This window comes from Chlorocebus sabaeus, chromosome 8 (genome assembly GCF_047675955.1).
Source record: "Chlorocebus sabaeus isolate Y175 chromosome 8, mChlSab1.0.hap1, whole genome shotgun sequence".
NCBI classification, from domain to species: domain Eukaryota; kingdom Metazoa; phylum Chordata; class Mammalia; order Primates; family Cercopithecidae; genus Chlorocebus; species Chlorocebus sabaeus.
This window is the reverse complement of record NC_132911.1, coordinates 80,934,362-80,942,362: the sequence shown is the minus strand read 5'-3', so window position 1 is coordinate 80,942,362 and position 8,001 is coordinate 80,934,362.

The window sequence follows — 8,001 nt, the reverse complement described above, 5'->3', positions numbered from 1 at the left end:
GGGAATGCCTTCATGAATACCACAAAGCCCCTGCTCTCATGGGGTTTACATTCTTAGAGGGATGATAAAGGTAATTTCAAATGGTAGCAGTACTCTGAAGAAAATAGATTGAGAAATGGGGAGTGAAAGGGGTTGCTGTATTGAATTGTGTGCTTGTGGAATGCCTCTCTGAGGTGAAATTTAAAAAGAAATCTGAAGGAAACAGGGAGAAAGCCAAGCAGAAAAGGGGTGCTAGGATAAGGAAATGGCTGGTGCCCAATCTCTGAGATGAGAGTCTGTTACCTCTTTGAGGAACCGCAGAAAATCCCAGTGAACCAGAAAGAGACTGGAAATGAGGTAGGCGAGGTGAGGTCATGCAAGCCAAGGGGACAATACCTGAATTTATTCCAGGTCTGAGGAGGCCAGAGGAAGATTTTAAGCAGAGATGTGACATGATCAGATTTACATTTTTAAGGGATCACTCTGGATAATTTGTGCAGAGGTATGAGTCAAAGCAAGAAAACAGGTCAAAGGCTATAGCTGATAGTCAACATGAGCCATGATTGTTACTCCCATTAACAGTATCACTGAAATGGTCTGCAATCTGAAATAAAGCTTGAAGAAACCTAAGTACATTTTAATAGATTCTATCACCAAAACTATACTTGTGGGAGTTTCTCAAGTCCCCAGTTAGAGGCTGCTTTATTTTGAATATAATTCTAAACAATTTTCACCAACAGATTAAAAATAACAGACAAAAGAGAAGAGGAAAACTGGTAAAAGCAAGCATGGTTTACCATAACAAGCAATAATGAGCAACTTGATATCAAAAAAGAAAAACTTAAAAAAGACTTTAATCTGGTATCATTTAGAGTAGGGACAAACAGGCTCTGAGGACTAACCGTGAATGGTAATTGTGGTTTTAAAAAATGACCTTAGATCATCAACGAAATCTACCCTATATTCTGTATGATTTGGTTAAGAAGGCAGAGAAATTAGTATTGCTCTGTTTGAGAAGCCTTCAAAATGGGTTGGCACTTAGAGGCAAAAGTTTGATTTATTTGAAACATTCAATTTTAGCAAAAACATTCAGTAAGTGTTACTGTTTAAGACAAGATATTTTCAGCAAGAAAACAGTTCTAAACATGCTTTTTAGCCAAACCAGTTGGCCATGTTGTATAAAGAACTGATGACCCGTGGTCCTCTGCAGCTAGAACTACTATGTAGTGTACATTTATACTCATCACGACAAATAAGTTAGCAAATATTTTTCTTTGGTAGAAAAGTAATTTCAGTCTGGGCATGGTGGCTCACACCTGCAATCCCAGCACTTTGGGAGGCCAAGGCAGGTGGATCACTTCAGACCAGGAGTTGAAGACCAACTTGGCCAACATGGCAAAACCCCATCTCTACTTAAAAAAAAAAAAAAAAAAGAAAAAAGGCCGAGTTTGGTGATGCATGCCTGTACTCCCAGCTACTCGGAAGGCTGAGGCAGGAGAATCACGTAAACACGGGAGGTGGAAGCTGCAGTGAGCCGAGATCATGCCACTACACTCCAGCCTGGGTAACAGAGTGAGAGTCTGTCAAAAAAAAAAAAATTCAACTTTTACTTCATGTTTAGGGGGTACCATGTGCAGATTTGTTACCTGCATATATTGCATGATGGTAAGGTTTGGAATACAGTGGATCCTGTCACCCAGGGAACGGAGTATAGTACCCAATAGTTTTTTTTCCAACTCGCACCCTCTTTGTGTCTCCCCACCTAGTAGTCCCCAGTGTCTATTATTGCCATCTTTATGTCTATGAATACCCATTGTTTAGCTCCCACTTATAAGTGAGAACATGTGGCATTTGGTTTTTTGTTCCTGCACTAACTCACTTAGGATAACTGCCTTCAGCTGCATCCATGTTGCTGCAAATAACATGATTTTGTTCCTTTTTATGGCTGCATTGTGTCCCATGGTGTATATGTGCCACATTTTCTTTATCCAGTCCACTGTGTCTGGGCACCTAAGCTGATTTCATGTCTCTGCTATTGTGAATAATGCTGCAATGAACATGGGAGTGCATGTGTCTTTTTGTAGAATGGCTTATTTTCTTTTGCATATATACCCACTAATGAGATTGCTTAGTCAAATGGGAGTTCTGTGTTAAGTTCTTTGAGAAATCTCCAAACTGCTTTCCACAGGGTCTGAACTAACGTACATTTCCATCAGCAATGTATGATAAGCATTCCCATTTCTCTACAGCCTTGCCAGCACCTGTTGTTTTTTGACTTTTTAGTAATAGCCATTCAGACTGGTGTGAGATGATATCTCGTTGTGGTTTTGATTTGCATTTCTGTGATTAGTGATTTGGAATATTTTTTCATATGTTCGTTGGCTGCTTGTGTAGTTTCTTTTGAGAAGTATCTGTTTATATATTTTTTTCCATTTGTAATGGGTTTTTTTACATTTTTTTTTTACATGTTTTTTACATGTTGATTTATTTAAGTTCATAGATTCTGGATATTAGACCTTTGTTGGATGCATAGTTTACAAATATCTTCTCCCATTCTGTAGATTTTCTGCATACTCTGTTAATAGTTCTTTTGTTGTGCAGAAGCTCTTCGGTTTAATTAGGTCCCACTTGTCAATTTTTGTTTTTGTTGCAATTGCTTTTGTGGACTTAGTGATAAATTCTTGCCCAAAGCTGATACCCAGAATGGTGTTTCCTAGGTTTTCTTATAGGATTCTTAAGAGTTTGAAGTCTTACATTTAAATCTTTAATCCATATTGAGTTAATTTTTGTATATGGTGAAAGGTAGGGGTTCAGTTTCATTTTTCCGCACATGGCTAGACAGCTTTCTCAGCACCATTTATTGAATAGGAAGTCCTTTCCCCATTGTTTATTGTTGCCAACTTTGTCAAAGAATTGGTGTGGGTGTGTGACTTTACTTTTTGGCTGTCTGTTCTGTTCCATTGGTCTATGTGTCTGTTTTTGTACCAGTACCATGTTCTTTTGGTTACCATCACCTTATAATGTAGTTTGACGTCAAGTAATGTGATGCCTCCAGCTTTGTTGATTTTGCTGAGAATTGCTTTGGCTATTTGGGCTCTTTTGTTGTTGTTCCCTATGAACTTTAGAATACCTTTTTCTAGTTCTATTAAAAAATAACATTGGTAGCTCAATAGGAGTAGTATTGAATCTATAGATTGCTTTGGGCAGTATGACCTTTTTAGCAATATTGATTCTTTTTATCCAGGAGCATGGAATGTGTTTTCATTTATTTGTATCACCTGTGATTTCTTTCAGCAGTGTTTTGCAGTTCTTGTAGAGCTCTTTCAGCTCCTTGGTTAGATATATTCCTAGGTTTTTTATTCTTATTTTTATTTTTGCATCTATTATAAATGGGATTGTAGTCTTGATTTGGGGCTCTGCTTGAATGTTTTGGCGTATAGAAATGCTGCTGATTTTTGCACATCGATTTTGTATACCGAAACTTTGCTGAAGTCTTGTCAGTTCCAGGAACCTTTTGGCAGAGACTTTAGGGTTTTCTAGTTGTAGAATTGTATCATCAGCAAAGAGATAATAGTTTCACTCTTCTTTTCCTATTTAGATGTCTTTTCTTTCTCTTGCCTGATTGCTCTGGCAAGGACTTCCAATACTGTATTGAACAGGAGTGGTGAGAATAGGCATCCTAGACTTGTTCCAGTTCTCAGGGGAATGCTTCCAGGTTTTGCCTATTCAGTATGATGTTGAATATGGTTTTGTCATAGTGGCTCTCACTGTTTTGAGGTATTTTCCTTTGATGCCTAGTTTCTTGAGGATTTTTATAATGAAAGGATGTCTAATTTTACCAAAAGCTTTTTCTGTGTCTATTGAGTTAGTCATATGGTTTTTATTTTTAATTCTGTTTAGGTGGTGAATCACATTTACTGATTTTCATAGGTTTAAAAACCTTGCATCTCAAGAATGAAACCTACTTGATTATCATGAATTAACTTTTGATATGCTTCTGTATTTAGTTTGCTAGTAATTTTGTTGGGGATTTTTGCATCTATGTTCATCAGGGATATTGGCCTATAGTTTGTTGTTGTTATTATATCTTTGCTAGGTTTCGGAATCAGGTGGAGGCTGACTTCATAGAATGAGTTGAGGAGGAGTGCCTCTTCCTCAATTTTTTGGAATACTTTCAGTAGGAATGGTACCAGCTCATCTTTGTACATCTGGTAGAATTCAGCTGTAAATCTGTCTGGTCAAAGGCTTTTTTTGGTTGGTAGGGTTTTTTTTATTATTATTATTATTCAGTTTCGGAACTGATATTGGTCTGTTCACAGCTTCAATTTCTTCCTTATTCAATCTTGGGAGACTGCATGTTTCCAGGAATTTAACCCTTTTCTCTAGATTTTGTAGTTTGTGTGCAGTTTTTCATAGTAGTCTCTGAGAATCTTTTGTATTTGTGTAGGATGGGTTGTAATGTCCCTTTGTCATTTCTGGTTATACTTATTTGGATCTTTCTCAGAGAGAGAGAGAGGCAGGCTGTTAATCTAGCTAGCAGCCTATCAATCTTGTTTATCCTTTCAGGTATCTAACTTTTGGTTTCATTGATTCCTTGTATGGATTTTTGAGTCTCAGTTTCATTTTCACTTTAATTTTAGTTATTTCTTTTCTTCTGCTAGCTTTGGGGTTAATTTGTTCTTGTTTTTCTAGTTCCTCTAGTTTTGATGTTAGATTATTAATCTGAGATTTTTCTAACTTTTTAAGGTAGACATTTAGCACTATAAACTTTCCTCTTAACTCGGCTTTTGCAGCATCCCAAATATTTTGGCATGATACGTCTCTGTTTTCATTTATTTCAATGAAGTTTTTTATTTCTGTCTTAATTTTGTTGTTCATGCAAAAGTTATTCAGAAGCAAGTTGTTTAATTTCCAAGTTATGTAATGTAATTGTGTGGTTTTGAGAGATCATTTTGGTATTGAGTTCTCTTTTTAGTCAACTGTGGTCCAAGAGTGTGATTGGTGGTATTATACTGATTTTTTTTTAAATTTATTCAGACTTGCTTTATGGCTGCACATATGGTCAATCTTGGAGTGTGTTCTGTCACAGATAACAAAGAATGTATATCTGTAGTTGATAGGTGGCGTATTCTGTAGATGTCTATGAGGTTCTATTGGTTATTTAAGTCCAGAATTTCTTTGTTAGTTTTCTTCCTCAATGATCTGATGCCGTCAGTGGGGTGTTAAAAATTTCTCACTATTATTGGGTGGCTGTTTGCATCTTTATAGAAGTCTAGAAATACTTGATTTATGAATCAGGTTGCTCCAATGGTGGGTTTGTATATATTTAGGATAGTTAAGTTTTCTTGTTGAATTGAACCCTTTATCACTATGTAATAACCTTCTTTGTCTTTTTTTACTATTGTTTGTTTAAAGTCTGTTTTATCTGATATAAGAATAGCAACCCCTGGTCTTTTTTCTCTTCTACTTGTATGATAGATCTTCTCTAACCCTTGACTTTGAGCCTATGGGTATTGTTATATGTGAGATGGATCTCTTGAAGACAACAGATGGATGTTTTTTTTCTATCCAGCTTGCCACTCTGTGCCATTTAAGTAGGGTGTTTAGACCATTTACATTTAAGGTTAATGTCTGTATGTGAGGTTTTGATCCTATCATGCTTTGAATTTTTTATCTGTCATTACTGAGTTTCCATTTTGGTTAGGGACCATTGCTGGAGAGAGAATGTTGGTGATGTCACTGCATTTGGATTTTTTTTTTTATGGTGCCAGAATTCTTTTGCTGTTTCCTTCTCATCTGGAGACATTGGTGTTTCTAATTTTTGTAGTTATTTGTGTGGGGGTAGGATTTTTTCTTTTTCTTTCTTGCCCTATAATTTTTTTTTTTTTTTCCCCACTTTCCCTTTCCCACTCTCCCTAAGTGGTATCACTGTAAAGAATGCTGTATAGGATCTTCTGGCTTTACTTCTATTGCCCTAATAGGCACTTCTGTCGTCAGGTTTTATATTGGGCTGTGCAGTTCAACCTAAGAGCCAGTGGATAGTGCTCATGGGTAAGAGCCAGTTTGGGCCAACACAGCTGGATATATACTTGATCATTGTATACTGGAGAAGCTCTGTTGCCTCAGGCAATGGGCTTATTCACAGAGTACACAGGTATCTGAGTTCCCTCCTTAGCCCCAATGGGGTGGGGGCCAAGATGGGCAGGGCTGGAGTAGACAGGTCTGCCTGCAGGCCCCTTGATGGCATGCACATGCAGAAGTGCCAAGGGAGAATCCATTGAGGAGTCACCAAGTGCCCAGAGGCATGCCTAGGCATGGAGCTGGGAAACTTTCTCAGCTCCAGGTTCTCTGCACAGGGCATAGGGGCAGCCTAAACTCCCTATCCATGAGTGGAGATCTGCTTGGGTAGGGAGCAGAGAGGGCCTCACTGTACCAGAATCTCTGCCCAGGAGAAGTGGGCCAGCTCAGGCTGCTGGTCCAGGTGAGCAGATACTCCAAATGCCTGGGGATCTGCCTATATGTGGAGCAGAGAGGGCCCCACTGTATCATGATCTTTGTCTAGAAAGCATGAGGAAGTTTAAGCTGCTGAACAAGGGGAGCATGTGCTCCTAATCTCTGGAGATCTGCCTGTATATTAACATGGCCCCCACCACTACCCCCGACACCATGATCTATGCATTGGAAGGGTGGGACAGCTCAGGCTGTTGATTCAGGCAAGGGAGTGCTCTGAATAGCTGGAGATCTGCCTGGGGATGGAGCAGAAAGGGCCCTATTCCACCATAATCTACATCCATGAAGGATGGAGTAGCCAAGCTACTGGTCCAGGCAAGTAGGTGCTCCAGATGCCTAGATTTTTGCCTGGGGGTAGAGTGGAACAGGCCCCACTGCACCACAATCTCAGGGGAGCAGGGAGGGACACCCAGTGGTAACACAGGCAGACTAGTTCCAGGTTGCCAAGCTGGCCCTGGCTGCAAGTCTTGTCATCCAGGAGAAACTGCAGCTGTACCAGATCTCCTCCCACCTCAGGCCTGCAACAGGGGAGAGCACAATTCCAGTACCTACTGCTGAGGCACTTTCCACAATTCTGGCTGTGGAGTCCCTACTCTGCTCCAGAGCAAGTGCTCCAGTCTCTGGCCTGATACTACAATGTGTGCGTGGCTGTGCTGCTAGGTCACCAAAGAATGACTGAGACTTTGTATGCACCCTTATCAAAAATGGCATTCTACTCTCAGTCCTGGGTGTGCGAAAATACCTGCAGCTTTTCCCAATGTCTTTTCCTCACAAAGTCTCCAAGCCTCTCCCCAAATTAGCTCTTGGCTTTGGGAGAAACAAAGTGCTCTCCCTTGGCCTGGGTTTCTTGAATCTGCAGTGGAAAGGTGAGTTTCAGAGGGAGGCCCTCTGCCTCTTTCACATACTGGGGGTCACTCATTTTTATCAGCTGGACACTGATAGAATCTGGGGTGTCCTTCACAATTTTGATGGATTCCTATTTTCCTTTTTGAATTAAAGCTCACAGATTTGGTCTTTATGCACTGTCTTGCTATTTCCAGGTGGCTGAGATGTATTAAAAGTCTCTAATCCCCCATCTTGAGGGGAGCAAAATCAACTTTTTTTATATCTATTTCTTTTATCTTTCAAAGAGTATGTAAATCATGAAACAAGACAGAATATTAGAATATGCCTTCATGTTTCCGAGTAGTCTCTTATTTCCCCTTTTTTCCAAAAAAAAAAAGCTTATGGTTTTAAAATATTGGGAAAAAATAAAGTAAGCACCATTTTGTATAATGTCTTTTACCTAATCCTGAATTGAGTTGTTATTCTGGAAACTATAAAAAGTCAAACAAGGTTGAGAGAAGTCACTCTTGAGGCCAGGAGATCCCTAAGTGTAGTATTCTGTAGTTAGTTCACTTCCCTTCCCATTAGCAGCAGAATAATACATTCTCATTAACAGGTTCAACTTATGTCTATGCTGAAACCTCAGAACCAATAAATTGTATATCTACTTAGTTAAGTAAAACTGAT